Here is an 18,306-nt window from a genome sequence, read left to right as displayed (position 1 = left end):
AGTGAGATGAACAGTTCTAAAGGGATCGTAAAGGCTAAGTGCTACAGCAGCAAAACAATTGCAACACTCTCCAAACAGACAACCCATTCAGATCCCTGGGGCGTAAAGCATGTTAGGGGTTCCTGCCCCACGACTCCAACTTCTCTTGACCGACTTGTACTGACCAGAAACAAAAAAAAAGGGAAAGCCCTCGCCTTCGCCCTCCCCACTTCCACTTCTAGGGTTTATGGCTCTGTTCTATTTCATCAGCTCGGGCTTAGAGCTCCGGCTTCCATTTGCTGACCCCCAAATCCGGAATCCTTCGCTCCACCACACCAGCTCACATTTCGCAGTCCGCGCTCATAAACATTTTAGTGGCGGGGCACGTTTCGTTTTGCGCCGAAATGCGTGTAAATTGCTTTCGCTTTGCTTTAGCCGCTGCAAATGAAACTAAAAACGCTGACCGACTGTTGAATAGTTTGCGCCAGCATCGCGCCCCATTTTATCCCACTGGCTGGCCAAAGTTGGCAAATGGCAAATGTTTGCATACGCCGACGTGATGCCGAAAGGATAATGGAAATTTCTAAAAATTGTATCGCTTTGCCGGCCATTCCACACCAAAACAATTTTGTAATCGAAAAAGTTTGCCCGGCCTTCTGGCCCAAAGCAAACAATTAGTTTAGGGTCCGTGGGTAAAAACTGGGGCGAATCTGTGTGCCATGCAGTTCAGCTAGCAAATGTCAGATGCTTTTACTTATAGCCCTTAATCGCTTGTTCATGTCACGAGCTCATTGGCTCTGGCACACTTGACTGGAGATCGTCGATTTTCAAAATACGTCAGCTTTGAATTTGTTGGGTGAAGTACACCAAACTAAAATTTAGATCACAGAAAAAAAATCAACTAAATATGGGGTTATTTTGATGCATATGTCACGAATCGAGCAGCTTGATTTTTAGAAGCATGTAAGTGTGAAACAGTTCTATATTTTATAAGAAACTTGCCTAATGGTTCGAAAACGAGCAGTATTTTCCAATATGTATCTAATAAAATTGAAACTATCTATGATATCATAATACACATGCATCGTAGACCTGAAATGGGGGATGATTGGAATATAAACATGGCCGAAGTCAACCACTAAAATTATGCTTTGTTGACCCACGCTCGCCGGCAGTTGAAGATTTCCTGTGATTACTCCACCGTAGACTCGGCATTTTTCTACCCACCACCAGAATCCACATTATCTGCCCACCCGCTCCGCCGCAAAACCATTAATAATGCTTAAAATTTAAGTCCTGGCAAATTGGTTTAGCCTGAGCCGCAAAAATATATTCCCACTGCTCGGATATAAGGCACAAACTGGGAGCCAAAAATGTTTGTGTCGCAGTTAATTATAACGCTTAAGCTGGCAGCCAAAAAATTCCTGCCTGCGGGTTGAAATCAAGGGGGTTTACGAATATACATATATACGTGCACAAGGCGTCGGGTTTTACCTGTCAGGCGTTAATAATTCACTTGTCGACCTGCCGCAGCAGCCAAAGAGCCAAACCAAATAGCGCTGACAGCAAATTAGCTTTTAGTTTGCCTGCGAAAACTTCCACATGGTTAACTAATTAAAAGTTATTAGAACATTCCCGCCCACTTTTGCGTTGGCAAATTTATTGAAATTTATTTCGTTTTGTGCAACACGAAATTCACATTAAAATCGACTTTTATGCGGCACATCTCCGGGCAAAGGACACATGGACATGACGAGCTCCTGCCAACTAATGTGCCGCACGGAGGTCCTACCTAGTCCTGGCCAATTACCTTCACCTGATGGTCACCGGGTCAGCTTTAATTAAACGAAATATTCGCTTAGTCCGAAGGCAGTTAGATGGCTGCCCAGTGTGTTTTTGTAACAATTTAAAATGCGAAGAGACGCACGAAAGCCGAGCAAAAAGGACCTTTTCTCATGTCGAGCGTTTGTCGGTGCCTAAAAGCAAATATTCATCTAGGGGTCCGCATCGTGTTACACAATTTTTATTGGCATATTTACCGAAAATTAAATGGAGCGTAAAGCAATCTGGCACAGCTTCCTCCACTTCCCCTTCCAGTTGCTCTGCCCTTTTGGGTGATTTGCACACGCGGCGTATGCGTAATTTGTATGCCATTAAGGCGATGGGCGCAAAGACGAATTACATTAATTGCTTATGCATCCCCCTATATACACATACATATCGTATATAGGATGTACATATAAATGGAATAGCTGCACTGGCTCTGCCCACTGGAACGCATTCAATTGTAAATTTCGTACTCGGCGCTATTGTTGATTTTTGCAGCATCCGCCTCCATTTGATCTCTCCCACTTTTCATATTCCTTGATAATTGCTTTTGTTCGCTTTTCATGGCTCTCGTTCTTTTTTCCCTTGTTTGCAATCAATTTGATTCTCCTGGGACTTGACCAGAAATTAATTAAAATGCAAATTAATTTGCAATTATGAGAAAATCCCTCATAGAAACTGCTGCTCATAGATACTTGCTGCCATTCTGCGTGAAATTAAATCGATATGCAAATAAGCCCTTGTCCTTAAAATAGGCAAAAAAAAAAAAAAGAGTGAGAGTAAATAATTCATAACAAATATTTGGCCATGAATTAATTGAAATTTTACATTGTTTGCCTAACTATCAGCAAGCTAGATGATGACAGAGCGACTTTTTCAAGGATTACAAGTGGAATGCGAAAATGGAAGCTTAAAAAAGGGGGTTTATGCAATAATATTAATTCTTTCAGCCGCTTTGGGTGAAATCTTTTAAACGCTTAATAATTTTATATTGCTTGAATCGAAAAAAGTAATTAAACGAAAGTTCTGGTTAACTTAAAGAAAACTTGTAGCGATTAAGAATCTACAGGTATGTGATAAAAGCGTGCGTTTATGCACACCTTAGCTATCATTTAAGATAGAACCCTAAGATAATCGCTTATTGATAACCGCATTCGTGCGTGCCGTTCGCTCACACACACAAATCAACAAATGGGAAACCACTCTCGATAAAAGCCAATAATCGCATTATCCGTTAGCCAAATCCACTTACACGGAAATCAATCAGCCCCATTATTGTCTGGGTATTCGAATAGTTACCATGACCACAGCGACAAAAGCAGGCGAAAGAAAATGGCCAATCAGTGGAAATCTGGGTAAGCAAAGTGCAAGCCATCGGAGGAATCCTATAAGCCCCCTGAACTTGTTGGTTATAGGGTACGTGGCATTGATAAAAGTGTACGATGCATGGAACGAGATGTAACTAAATACATGCGAAGATATATCAAATTCCCATTGTTAATAAATTGCTTGTTAGTTTCAATGTTAGTTGTCATCACAGAAAAGAACATGAAATATTATATCTTATGCTTTTTTATACGTATCATATACCTTAATTTGCAAATAATCCCAAATTTATTATTATTTTCTAGATAATTCTTTCGTCTTTGGAAGTAGTTAGTCAAAAGCTTAATAGCTAAATGCTGGATATGCGACAGTCTATTTCCTAGACCATCTTCTGTCCTTCTGATTTGGTTTCCCATGGTCTGGGGCATATGTTAAATCAGTCGCCGATAGCATCGAATGCCAAGAGAGATGTTGAAAAGTGGCAAAATGTGGACGAGGGGCGAAATCAAAGGTTAATCACCCCTGCAGGGCACGCAACGCAAACACATGGACAGGCACACGCATACATTAGCTCCACATGGCTCTCTGTCTCTGTGTGTGTGTTTGTGAATGGGATTTTCGATGCGAGACTTGGCCAGAAGTTGGAGTTAAGGACACCACTTGCCAAGGGTGAGCCTTGCAGCCCTTCAGCTCTTTTTCCCCCCAAGAAGGCGCAAAGCTTTTTGCAAAATGGCGCACTCACATATGCAACTGTGTACCAGAGGGTATACATATGTGTGTGTGTACCACTTGAAGTTCTCGATTTGACTCGAACTGAACTTTTGCGTGTTTCAATACCATAAATACTGCATGCCTGTCTGCTCCCGGGAAAAGCGAGGTTGGGGCAATCGGGGAAAATGGGGCGGAAGGAGCCACATATGCGGCAGACACACTCGTAAAAAAATATTACTAATTATTTGTCATCAATTTCGTGTATATTGACAGTTCCAAAGTTTTTTTATTGGCCTCATGCCCAACAAGTTTTCGTTTATTGATGAGTAATAAAATGCTAGCTTCTGACCATTTAGTATCAATATTTAGTTACTTCTCTAAGAACTGAATATGCTTATCACAAAATGTTTACGAAGTTTCACAAATAATCATATATTTTTGGGCCCTTTATACTTTCTTTTTAATGAATATCACGAAAAGTAAATGGTTTCTTTTTTTTAACAACATGTACCTATACTTTTGAGTAACTTATCCATACAAATATTCCTGTGTAGAAACATTTTTGTGTGCCCTATACAAAAAGCATAAACAATCTCAACCGGTATTATGGCTAAACTTTTCTTTGCTAACTTTACCTTTGAGAATGTTTAGCCAGCAATAAAATATATCTGTGCACAATCGCTTTAAATTGAATTGAAAAGATACTATTTTTATGGCATATCAATTAATGCTGCAGTAATTTTACATTTTAGTCATGGAGAGTGGACGCCGCATAAATGATGATCTCCAACAGACTTTCAGTTGACAAATGATGGATGGATGAATCATCCCCTTTCGCAGGACTTCCTCTTCCTCAACCACGACCCCACTCTTGCCGGCACATTTTAGCACACAATCAAAATCCATACGAAATGAGCTGCGCTGCTCCTTGTTTAGCTCCTTTGGTTGATTATTTTTTCATTAGCGCCTCGGGGCAAAACTGCCAGGGGGCGGTGGCTATATAGAAACTTGGGGGCGGGGTCCCTCGGTTGGCCACACGAAAGAAATGTCACAGTCCATTCTTATTTATTGGAATAATTTCCGGAGTGTTTCTGTCACACTGCTTTTTCCAAATGGGGTGTGGGTCGTTGAATGAATCATTGGATTTACAGGCTTTGCATAGACAAATAAAACAGAGAAATAAAATAAAAAGAGAAAGCACTGGCGAGCACGCCATGTTGGGGTGCGGAGTAAAGGACTCAAAAGTGGAGAAATTTATATATTTTAGAAACATAAATAAAGCGGGTCCGAATGCAAGGGATTAAATGTCAAACATTCGTTTGTCCCCATCGCCGCGGGCTTCTTTGATGCAGTTCGTCGAGGCGTTGAATGCCACCCTCGCTTTGAGGCCCCTTTTTATTTGGACTTTTAGTCCTCCTCCTCCTCCTCCTCTACTCTCCCTACCTTTTGACTTTCCCTCTTTTTTGGCCACCACCCTTAGCGTTTCGTAATAGAGTTTAATGCAACTTTTGCGGCAGGCTGGCTGAATGGCGGACTGGCTGGCGGGCTGGCTGGCTGGCAAAAGCCTTTTCCACAGACACAAAAACTGAAAGGAGGGAGATCCTGCATGGGGGAACCGAGGGGGGGAGGATGTGCCAGGGGGTTGCATTAGCCGAGAACTTCCCTTAAACCAAATGCATAGAAAATTCTATGAAGCAACGGCCACAACAAGGAACAAGAACAACAGCCGGCATTTTGCCGAAAAAAGGACTTGTTCGTGTCGAATTTATTGATTTTTGGTCCTGCCGCCGCCGCATCCTGAATGAAACGCACACAAGTACGCTCACATAGACACACACGCACGCACAGTTGTTTGTGTGTGCTCGGTTGTATCCTCCCCAATTTTGGCGAGGCGATCGAGCAACCACCAAAAACGCTGAATGCGTGGGGTGGTTTCGTTAGTTTTTCATGAAAACAAGGACAACAAGGACAGCAAGAGCAGCAGCAACAAATGGAAATGAAATCAGCAACAATAACAACAACACCAATAAAGGAGCAAGGACAACGTGTCCAACAGCTGTTCTCCACTTTTCAGGACAACAAGGACGCTGATGATGATGATGATGAGCAGGAGATGCTGAGTCGTCTCCTTATGATATGCAAATATTTGACGAGCGCAATAAACGCAGAGTTTTCGTGCAGTGTAAGAGGAATAACAACAGACAGAAATGCGGGAAGGAAGGAAGCAATTGCTAGCAGGACGAAGGACATAGAGAGCGACTGAGAGCGATAGAACGAGAGAGGGAAATGACGCATTAATGCCCTTCGTATATTGTCGGCAATTGTTTCACCAATTTCTCTCTATTATGCTAGGCAAATAGCTTGTGCTTCTCTTAAAAATGTAAGTGGAATCCAAATTAGTTTTACAAAAATAAATAAATTAGGCCACAATATTATATACATTACATAATTAAAATAGGAAAACATCGCAGAGATCTCTTATTATAAAGTTATGGTTAACCATTAAATCTTGTTATAATTTATACACTATTGATCAGACTATTATTTATGGCAATTCAATAGAATTTATTTACATTAAATTCCATTTATGGCCGACATGGGCATTCAGTCTTCTCGTTCGGCACATAAATAACCCTGGGCCCCTCAATATCCTGGCAAAATGCGTGACCAAAAGTTAATGCCCGGATCGGAGACAGGGTAAAAACAACAATAACACCCAACACCGGGGGACTGCCGAGATGGGCTACAAGTGTTTGAGTTGCCGGGCCCGGGACTCTGCTCCAGACAAATGCAAACCCATTACGGAGAGATGATGATAACCGGAATAAGGACGAGTACTGGTACGGGTGCTAGTACGAGAGTACGAGAGTAAGGATGGGATTGGGGTCTTGAGCCAGAGCCTGGGCTTTGTATGCAAAGGAAACTCGACAAATTACGACGAACCGCCCAGGGAAAAGCGTCAAAGGGCGAATGGGGGCGAGATGGGGTACGGGGCAACCCGGAGAGAGCACACATGAATGGGCATAAGGAGAAAAATCGGCAAAAGCCGAGCGAAATAAAAATCCCATTGCCAAGTAGGAATATGCCTTTCAGTCAGCCAGGACAGCCAAGTGAGCCAGGTAAGCACACCAGGTGACTGGCGAGTGGTAACTGCCAACTGGCAACTGCCACGCCCCGTTGCACGTTGAACACACCTGCATGAGTCATGCTGCCCCAGCCGTCGCATTTTGGATTTCTGTTTATGTTGCACGAGAGTTTATTATGGCAAGCAGCGGCAAGGACAACAACCACCCTGCTGGCTACACTCAGAAAAAAGGTTAGAATCCAAGTAAGCTGCCTAACTTCTAAGAGAACTTTTAGAAATCCTGTTCTTGTTTGAATATAGTAATATAGTATTATTGCGACTAAATAAGAATTCAATTATCTGGTAGATGTAGTTTAACAATATAAGTAAAGTTTTAGGGAGTTACTTTTTAATAGATAGAGAAATATCTCTCTCTGAGTGACTCACCCTAACGAATTATAGATTGGTGATGGAAAATCAAAAAAAAATTAAGCCATCCGACAATATGCTTTTTTCACTGTGTGGCCTTGCTTTCCTTTGAGTCGCGAGTCCCGAAACCCGAGTCCTTTTGGCCGTCTGCTGCTGTGCCTCTGGCAGCGGCATTTATGGCGCAAACTTGTTTAATATAATGAACACTGCGGAGCAAAGTCAGGCGGCACGTAGGTCAGCCGCCTGCAATCCTGCCAGCTCGCCATCCTGCCTAGTGAAAATAGGAGGACTAGAGAGTGGAAAAACCACCCTCGGGGCGCTAGAGTGCAGTGGAAATCCACCACCGACGAGTGGTGTTGCGGACCCGGACCTGCAACCACCTTGCCGCAAATACGATGAACAAACACAATTTCTGTCGCTCGAATGATGCAGCAGGCTCTTTAAAAATGAGTAAAATGCAGCAGCAGGAGCGGGATCAGGAGCCCTTTGATTGAAAAGTGAGTGAAAATTGCTTCGACTTCGTGTCCTGTGGCTGCTCATTAGCCCTGGTCAGACGAAAACACAAAATGTCAGGCATTTCTCGAAGCTGCTCTGATTGAAATCGACCACAAAACGAGTTGTGTCATGTAAATGTGGCTTTGGCAAGCAGAGTTCCCTGTCTCTGTCCCATCAACTGTCTCCGTCTCTGTCTGGCCATGTCTCGTCCTTGTGGCGCCGCTTGTTTAGGGCTTCTTTATTGGCCAGTTCAGTTGGAGCAAGAGGACCGTGTGCGTTTGCCTGCAATGAACTCTTTTGCAATTCCATCCATTCACTATGCTTAACATGGCAAATTGTTTGAAAAAAAGGACAGCATAATTGTTCGAGAAGAAACATTCGAAATGGAATATAATCGACACAAGATTGAATACGGAATCCCATATTCCGAAACGATATTAATGAGTTCCGGAAACGATGAAGCTATTGCTGCTGTTGCTCCATTTTCCCAATTAAGTCGTTTTGGCCATTCACTCCGGGCGAGAGTTTCCAAAGCCGCAGCTTAGCCAACTTTATGGATAGCCATCAAATGGATAGCCATCAAATGGATAACCATCACACTGAGACACTTACGACCGGGGATTGATGCGCGAATTGCACTCCATCCATCCATTCATTCTCTACCCCTTGCTCATAATTGTTAGCAGCAATAAATTTCAGCTAAAGATAAAGGACTAAAGCAAACTGACAGACTTTCTAACTCCGAGCCACAGACACGTACGCGCGTGTATTCAGCCGGATAACAGAGTTCATCTTCGCCCCAAACTCACAAAGCTACACTTGCAAAAATCTTGGCAACCATATTTTTAACAGAATTATTTTTATATATGTGCTGTATAAAAAACTAAACTCAAAACGAACACAATGTTGTTTGTTCAAAATAAATAACATTATACTTGCAATAACTAACTATGAAACTAAAATTAAATTATAAAGAAATATTTTTGCCGAGTGGAATACTGATACTGGTACAGAGGAAGATACACACTCCGGCAATAAAATGCGGGATTCAAATATGAAATAGGGGGCGCAACATCCCGGACTGGGGTCCCGATAAATTGAATGAAAAGTTTTATCTGGCAACGAGTTAAGCTCGACGCTAATCGCATTGGAGGCGATAAACAGGAGCGCTGGCAACTCTGGCACATATATGTATCTACAATGCGCAGCGTAAATTCAATTTGCTTAAATTGAAAATGTGGTGCGAACTTCCACTTCCGTATCGATAGGATGCCGCAAACACGCATACATCCACACACAACCAGCACACAGCCATACCAGCAAGACAGCCGTACAGCCACACTGGGGCCAGTGTGGCCAACTGCGTGTGTAGGGCACGTTCACTGATGGCTTAACAACTTATTTATGCTTAGCTATAGCGAACCCGTCCCCCAAAACTGTGCAAACTTCCCGAATCCCCCCATTCCCCCCCATTTCGCGGCATCGTCATGGCGACCGGTTCTTGTTGCTTCGCTTGCTTGCTTTCCTTGTTTGCCTGTCGCGGCTTTCCATTTGTTTTTGGGGATGGCAAACAGCTACAGCCTCCCTCCCACTCGCGTCACTCCCCATTTTTGCCGCCTTTTTGCAGGAGAACCTGCTGGCGAATTGTCCTCGGCGTTTTGTCTCCCAACTAAGGGCTGGCAATTTCATTTAAATTTAATTCCACTTTCTGGCACGTTGTCAGCGCTGTCAGTTTATTCAAATTCCCTTGTACGGGCACGCTCGTAAATATATACAGCTCGAGCTATAGCAATGGCAATAGCAATACATGTGTGGATGTGCGTGCGAGTCAAGGACCTGCTATAATCAAAATAATCAAAATAAATTGCAATATGAAACTATTTGCTCGGATAGACAAAAGGCAGTGGGTTGTGGCCTCCAATACAGAGTGTAGAAAATTTCCCCACAGCAAAGACACCTTTGCTGCCATCAAGGATATGCATTTCAGCATTCGTTGTGCAGAATGAGGGTGGCATTTTGGTCTGGAATCATTATGATAATGCTCGAAGAGTGGCAGAAAGGATTGACATCGATACACAGCCATTCATAGCATACATTCCGGGGAGATAGAGCAAACGACTGACAAAGGCCCGCATAATTGGGTTACGCTCCCGGAAAAGTCTAACAAATATGGGTCAACTGACGGATAAAGAAGATATAGTCGGAAGCTGTCGTCCAGAACTTTTTCTAGGAAACAGCAGTAAAGGGGGCTGATAAATTGTATGCAATTTATATATACAAGCGTGACTGACATGCAAATTGTGATAAATTAGAGGGGGGATAACGCTGGGCATAGAGGGTGTACAAGCCACCCCTTTTTTTCTGGCTACACCCCCCACTGAGCCAACTTTGATAAGCAAACTTGCTTGACATCGAGCTGCCGATGAAGTATAGCAAACTTGGGGCCGAACTCCACTGATTTTGCTTCTGCTTTGGCTTTCAGTCGTCTGGCAATTTGATAAAGTTATTACTGGATGCACTTCGGCGTGGAAGTCGGTCAGCTTAATTAAGCCAATGAATTATAAGCTCCACTCGATGGACTCTATGCGGCTGCCTGCTGCTTTTGCATTCATTTTGAACTCTAATGAAGCGTAATTGATGCAGTTTCTGCATTATAAACATGTGACGTCCATTGATGAGTCGTTTTAATCAAATGAAATGCGGCGGGGGCTTTTGCTGTTGGCCAATTACACACATTTGTCGGGCGGATGGCACTTGACTTTCAGAGTGCATAGCGTATATAAATCACGCCCTAACACCTTAAACTCAATTTAACTTAGTTTGGGTAACTTGCAAGAATTCGCAAAGAAATGCTGTTGACCACACTTAATATTAATTAATAACCATTAGCCCACAAGCTTTTGTTTAAAATCAAATTTCGGACAATTTCTTTCAAATATTTTAAATAATAATAGGCTTATATACAACCTTAATAGCTCTATTATTTAAATAGCTAAAGGGCAGTCCACAAATATATGTATGTGGGTCAATGAGTATGAATTTAATATATTACATGGCTTAAAGACACAGGAACGTTTATCATATTTGTTCGAAATTATCGATTGCGTATAAACCGATTAAATAAATTATCGCCTGTTCATTTCACAGTGTGGCCCAAATAGCAATTGCGGAATAAATACCTTTAATTAATAGATTATGTACGAAAGTTTAGCTGCAATGCAATCAATATATCCGCTCTTTTAAGGTAATTATGTTGCATTGTAATAGTTTTACTCAGAATAATGAGAACGTAATTTTCAGGTAGCAAGCAATTTAACTTGCTAATCAATTTACATTTGATAAATAATCTTCAATCGGCGTATTCATTTGCCACATGTATTGTTTCAATTGAAGGCAAAGAGTCCCGTCCCAATTTAAAGTGACTCATTCTTAGTAATGAGAAGCACAACGTCATTCACTTAATTTGACAGCCCGATCTGCCCGGCGGCCTCCATACGTGCATCCGCCCACCCAAATTGATAAGTCTAATTAATGCAATTGAAACAAATTTCTAGCATGCAAATGAACGGCACACATCTCTGGGCTCCCTGGTTTTTGGGCATGCTCTGGATGCTTGGACATGCCTCATTAGCCAAAGTGCCACAATCTTTGGCTCCTCTAATTGAATTAACACTATTGAGGTCTCTCGCACACTCTCGAACTTCTGAATCGCCCGATGCCGAGTTTGCCGATCCCGATTCCAGCGAGGTGTGAATTCCATCACCATACACCATCTGCAAGGGAGCACATCCTTTTTGCCGCATTATTCATGCATTTGCCAACCGCAACCCAAAAACCACCCGCTCTACTTGACGTGTTAGTAAATTTAGCAAAAACTAAAAACATCGTTTGGGTGATGCGCCTGATGTGCAGGGCTGTCAATCAATCAATTTGGGCATCCAGCCATGGACAGGGTTGCCACCACACCGCCTCGGTTGCTTTGAACATGCGAGATTTTAGTTTGCCAACGGCCAAACAAGCTGTAATTTCATCGAGCCAGGGCTCAAAATTCCTGATTCTAATTGACGCATAAATATGGTAAATTCAATGAGTTTTGGTCATACAACTTCTGATAGCCGGCATTTTATTAAATATAAATTAAATTCATTTTAGTTCATGTTTGCAAGCAATTGCTGGTCTTTTGAGTAAGCAAAGACAAGCGTATTCGTTTGGATTTGCAAATATGGTAAACGTAGGTCAGTATGGAATATTTCAAGACATTAAGCTTTTAGAGTTCAAAAGGATGAAAACTATTATCAACATTGGTTTTTTTGCGCTAAAGCTTCCATATTTCATTGAAAGAAAAACAATTTCACAAAATATTTGATCAGGGCAGTGCGTTGATTGTTGATAGATAGATTTTCGGAGCTAAGTAAATATTTAATTGGTATATGCTTTCACAGCCAGCATTCATAATTCATTTCGTGTATTGGACTTTTCCACCTGTTGAGCATCCAAAATACAATTATCAACGAAACCAAATCAATATCTAATTTCGACGGAGGAGCCCAGAGTAACATAGCCAGCCAAATGTCATCAATCATGCGATAGACGCCGCATGACATAACCTATCCAGCTGCGTCTGGATTTGCTTCCATATGTATCTGTACATGTATCTGTATCTGCCTGTATTTTCGGCTGTATCTACGGACCACTGCTGCCGTATAAAACTGAACCGTACGTGTGTATATGCATCAATTAAGCTTTTATTCTAACATAACAATTTTGAATGTGGCCGAAACCAGTTTTGAGTGCGACCAAGAGGGCCGAAGCCTACGCAGAAGTATCTCATGGATAGCCGAGTGAGTAGTGGCCAAGAGAGCCCAACATAAACCCACAAAAGATACCGAAAAATGTGGACCATCAACGTCATCAATGAATCTCTGGTGTGCACACGAATTCGTCCAACTCCTTGCCATGCAAATCCCATTTGGCCATTGGCCCTCTGATTCTGTAATAAATTCCACAATAGACTGTTGATATTTTGATGGACTCAAGCCGGTCACAAATCAGCCACATTAACTGGCACGAGACAACATTTAAATGTTAATTAATCAAGAGCCATAACGAGTTTTCCTATGCCGGCATGGATATCGAATGGATTGACTGAGGTTAGTTCGCCGTGCGAGTTGGCTATTCGCAGTGAATGTGGCATCAGAAGCCGGAAAAAATCACCTTTTTCGTTGGCTCCTTGGCCAACTGAAGTCTAAACTGATCACTTAAAACTGAAAAAAAAAACAAAAAAAACCAAACCAATGAAAAACAGGTTGCGGCTACCGAAGAAGAAGAGGATGCGTTCTGGCCAGGATGATGGCCCGTAGCGGATCTGCCTGCCGGTGGTGGATTGCTCCTAACCTGGCCGAGACAGCTGCAAAACCGCCAAGAGAGCCAGGCGCTCATTTTAAGCACGGTAAAATATTTTATTCAACTACTTTTTATACAATTTTATTTAAGTAATTCCTCTATTAGAAATTATGCTTTTATCCGCAATCATTCGATTTAAAATATAAATTGATTAAACTCATTCTACAAATATTTCAAGAAAACAGCCCATTGTAAAAGTTAAGGTATAACACCTTAAGCCTTTAACTCTTAATATTAATCGTCTTATAAAAAAAGAAGATATAATAGAACGACGTTTGATGTTCTTGTGTGTAACTAAGCTGGGATCACATAATAATGAACCTAAGTAAATAATTTTTTTTTCTCTGCAACAGCCGCATGAAGAATGGGAAAAGGTTGGTATCACGCCGAGAAAGAGAGACAGAGAGAGAGAGAGCTAGAGAGAGGGAGGGAGAAAGGGGTCGAACGAGGAGCAGTAGCAGAAAACCAGTCTTACAACAATTTTTCAGCTACTTGCCACTGGCAGGCTCGAAATGGACTTGACTTGACTCTTCCAATTGCACCAAACACACCGCATTCCAACTAGAAAATCATAAAACATAAATGTGCGATAGTATCTGGGCCCGCTCGAAATATAACAAAGGCCCTGTTAATGGCCTCGAAAATAAAATCTATCTTAATAAATTGGCAATCCGACAAAATCGTCGAGTGAATAATGTATCCAACAGATAAGTTTGTCCCGGCCTGCTGAAATATTTATGCGCCAGACAAAGGGCGCAGATACAAAGATACAAACGCAATGGCAAAGGCAAAGTCCCATGGACAAGTGTGAAATGCAGGGAAAACAAAGCACTTGCAACGCTCAGATACAGATACATTTGTATCTCGTGCAGGCATTTGATTCCACGATTCCCCGATTCCGAATTCGGTTATGTTTTGACCCGACTCTTCTCCTTTGTCTCCTCTCGCTCTCCGCGTTTTTGACCCACGTTTTAATGTGACTTTTATTGTGCTTCCTCCTTTTGTTGTCTCATTTGGTATTCAGCTTAATGTTTGTTTAGAGCTTCGCGTTTGTATCTTTTTGCGACGGCTCTGAACTTTAACAGTTGCACTGTGTGAGCGTCGGACTTCGACTTCATCGGCCAACTGTTTGGGCCAACTGCTAATTGGAGATGGCCAAGAACGAGGCCTTAGGTTTAAAGGCCCAATTGGAGCTCTATTTTATTGCCGAAGCCCTACAGCTGAAAGCCGTTAATTAAGAACGTCTTAAATCGAAACATTTCAGAGGTAGCCAGAACCTCTAAGCTTCATATCATATAAATATGATATAAAAAAGAAAGGTTCTAGAAATATTTCAACTCATTTATATGCAGATACTAAATACTTTTTTAGAGATCATAACCCTTTGTAAACATGAATTACGCGCTTCCGGTATGGCAAAAGCCCTAAAATACGAAGTTTATCTAAGAGATTTAAAGCCCCGCCTGCGGAACATATAGTGTCCTGTTGGAACGACACCTGTCACACGTTATGAATCAGGTGTCATGCGTCGCACAATTCCCATTAGAATGCAGCCGCATCCCGCCCACAAGGACATATGTATATGCGCGAGCACATATCCTTGCCATATCCTGGCTGTAACGTGTGAACTTACAGGCTTTTGTTTGCTCTGCCGCTGAATTTCCACGCGTGGGTGGCCAATAATCCGCTTTAGCTGCACGGCTGCATTGTTAAATATTTATAATATTGCATTTAAAATCGCGCATCCGTGTTGTTTCCTCTGCGTGAACCTTGTGTTTGTATTATTAACACAATATATTATAATTAGCACTCGCCAGTTTGTGTGACTGGCCTCACTCTAGCACTGTTTAAACTGATTTAACTATTTTGATTCCGGGAAATTCGAATAATTCGAATGCTAAACCGACTATAACCCCGATCGTTAGGCTGGGCGGCGAAAAGGGGGTGGTTGTTGGAAAAGCCAACGCACTTTTCGGAAAACAGCAGGCGAAGAAAAGACCGCGCGCTAAAATTCACTGAGAGCGAGGACTGTTGTGTTGGCGAAAAACCGGTAATTTCGACCGTCGAAGTTGTTACTTTGAGTTTGCGTTTACCTCTGGCTTTTGGCTTTGCACTGGCCTTTGCATTTGTCTTTGCTTTTGACTTTGCAGAGACGCGCACGCGTAGCCCCGAGTGGAAAATAATACCGTTCTTGCTGGCCAAACGCTCAAAACGCGTCCAATCGGTCCGGAGTCGCAGTGGTAACTGGCAAAACCAGAAACAGAAACTGAGTTTCTTGCTGAAACTCAGTTGGAAGCCGAAGCGAGTTCGTCGTGTATCCGACGGATACTTTCGTCGGTGGTAGATTTTCTGCGGGGGGTGACTGCGTGTTGCAGCAACATTGCCGCGACTGTTGCAACATGTTGCGGCAGCAGAGAGGTGCCACCAAATTTCGGCTTGCATCCGAGCACAAAAACTTGCAATTTGATCCAGGATTCTTCAAGGAAACTGAAGATGTCTTTTTCTTATCAGTAATTTAGTTTGACAGCGCGCTCTGCATACTCCAAGATTTAATTTGGCTTAATTTATATAATGTGATATTTATATAATTTTACTACAATTATTTAACAATTCATTAAATAAATGTTGCAGTTTTTAATTGTTAATTTTAATTAATGCAGAGCAGTCCATCACGGGTAAAACGTAAACATAAAATTGCTAACTTATATATTTATACGTGCTGTATTCATTTGTTAATATTGATAAATAATATTCCATATAACCTAGTTTTTATGTCACACCAATAATAATTCATTTTCTGTTGAACGGCTTGTTTCGTAAAATGAAACAAACAAACATATTAAAACCATTATTTGGCATAATTAAGCGATTTATGTTCATTTATGTTCAGAAACATAATATGGTAAAAGTTCACTGTCAAAACCAAAAATGTACACCATTAAAACCGACCAAATGACCATTTTCTATGTTATGATGAGGTTCAAGTGTCAAGAGCTGTTAAGTCAATAGTTTCAATTACGTAGCCATTAGGGACGAACAATTATTCCAATTGGGACCTGTAGGTATGCCAGAAATGCTCATGTTCCTGCTTGCCATTCGATTAGATTTAAGTTTATCGAATTATGCAAAATATTTAATGCAATTTTGGTTAGCAGAATTCGGCAGCAGTGATAAACATATGCTAGTACCCAGAAACCGAACACGCTTTTGGCCCACAAGGACAACAGCCGTGGGTAATGGCTATGCTTGGTAGATGTATAGATGTGTCGGCGGAATTTATAGCTTACAGGAAGGTGTTGGCCAAGACATCGTCGTTTGGCCAACAACTCGCATTTGGCCAGCTGACGTGGTCCGAATACTTCCGAACAGCAACGGAATCGAAGGGCTTTTGGGAGGAATCGAAGGAATAGGAGAATAGGAAACCGAAAAGGGGGTTTCTTGTATGTAATTGACATTGGCCCCTTGCGTTTGATTAATTGCATTTGGTTGAGGCTCTTCCAAGCCATTGACTCGGAATGCTCCGAATTCCCCCATTGATCTGTATCCGTGTGTCTATATAACCTTGTGGCCATGTGTAGCTGCATCCGTAATCTGTAACCGTTTCAATTTGTATCGGTGTGCTTTTTGCGGGGCAATAAATTCGACATGTTCGACATGCTTTCCAATTACTGAGCGCTGGCATTAAACAAATGCAGCACACTTGACACACGTCGAAAGCCGGCAGCCCTTTTCGGAGATCGGAGCAGGAAGATGGGTTATCCGGACGAACGGGACCAAACCTCCAGGATCCAGCGGGTCCAGCCAAGCAGGCCAAACACTTGCAAAAATAACGCTTCGAGGGATTCCGCTTTTTTTCTTCAATATAAATAAACATTTTTAGAGTAGTTCAAAAATCTTTAAAATGCACTTTACTTCTCAAACGACGTGTCAGCGTCTGCTTGTTTATGTAGCACATAAATTGGTTTGGTTTGAGTGGCTATCCATAGTGCCCACTGCTTTCTCTCTCTGCAGGACGAAGACACTTGTCTCTGCATTTGGTTTATGCAAGTGCCGCCTGCGAGCGATATAAAAATCCCGGAAGGGGAGGAAGGCGAAGGGGTTTTGCTGCCGCTTCACTGAACCTTAATGGGCGCTAGGATGAGGTGGGTTAGTGGGCGTGGAGGTCAGGGTGTCCAGTGGGTGGCGCTGAGTGGGGTGGGTGTGGGAGCGGCTGAAACATAACTCAACAATGCAAAGGACGAGCAGCGGGCAAAAAGCGCAAAGCAAGCCAAGGAGCCACAGGCTGCATCTTCAGAAGGAACAATTTGAGCGTTCTTTCGCTCGACAAACGCTGCCCATGCATAGTTTATGATCCCCCCTCTCATATCTATGCATTTTGCTGAATTAAACCAACTGCACAGAATGTCGCAGATAATTCAATGCACCTACACACACAGCACAGTTTTATGGCTCTCATCGTCATCGTTGTCCTCCTCCTCGCAGCGTTATCCTGCAATGTGGAGGAGTCGAAAAGTGCCACGAGGGTAATTTAAAAATCCATTTGTGTTTTGAGATTTCGCCGGCAGGACCTGGGAGATGTAAGCTGGCCAACAATTGCGGTGAGCGGTGTGTAGAAAAAAAAATGCGGGAAAAAAATAAATGAAATAGGAAAAGGCATGCTGGAAAATTGGCGAGTGCGGAAAATGGAAAATGCGAACGTCAAATGCCCGACTTGACTGCGTGACACAATTTCAATTTGCATTGACAGCATGAATTATAGCAAATAATCCCCGCAGGCAAATGCGATTTTAGTGATGCCAGGACCTACAGTCTTCCAGCAATCCAACTTGCCAGTTTCCAGTTTTTCACGACCCAGGTCAAGTCCGATTTCCTGGTAGCAGGGAGCCGCGAATTCGAGGTCCATCTGTTATTGATATGGAAATGATGCGCATACCAAAAATAGAATGCTGCTCGAGGAAAAACAAGCAATCTTGCAAAAATAAAGCAAAGCAGGACGCGACTCGAAATGAAATAAAATAAAACAGCGGCAATAAAAGCAAATATAATTTAAATTTTATGCAACGGCAAGGAAA

General features: G+C 42.3%; 1 protein-coding gene across 4 annotated transcripts in view; it reads right to left on the bottom strand.

The window, feature by feature from the left end:
• The window catches only part of LOC6608547 (protocadherin-like wing polarity protein stan), a 46,974-nt gene extending 31,517 nt beyond the window's left edge, over positions 1 to 15,457 (bottom strand). For all 4 annotated transcript variants that reach the window (XM_032715291.1, XM_032715292.1, XM_032715293.1 and 1 more), the window contains exon 1: positions 14,868 to 15,457. The gene's annotated coding sequence lies outside the window, so the exon portion shown is untranslated. The remainder of the gene's footprint in view (positions 1 to 14,867) is intronic.
• Between the last annotated feature and the right edge of the window lie 2,849 nt (positions 15,458 to 18,306).

The sequence above is a fragment of the Drosophila sechellia genome, chromosome 2R, assembly GCF_004382195.2.
Source record: "Drosophila sechellia strain sech25 chromosome 2R, ASM438219v1, whole genome shotgun sequence".
Taxonomy (NCBI): Eukaryota; Metazoa; Arthropoda; class Insecta; order Diptera; family Drosophilidae; genus Drosophila; species Drosophila sechellia.
Note: the sequence above shows the minus strand (reverse complement) of the source record. Positions and strands in the feature narration are given on the sequence as shown.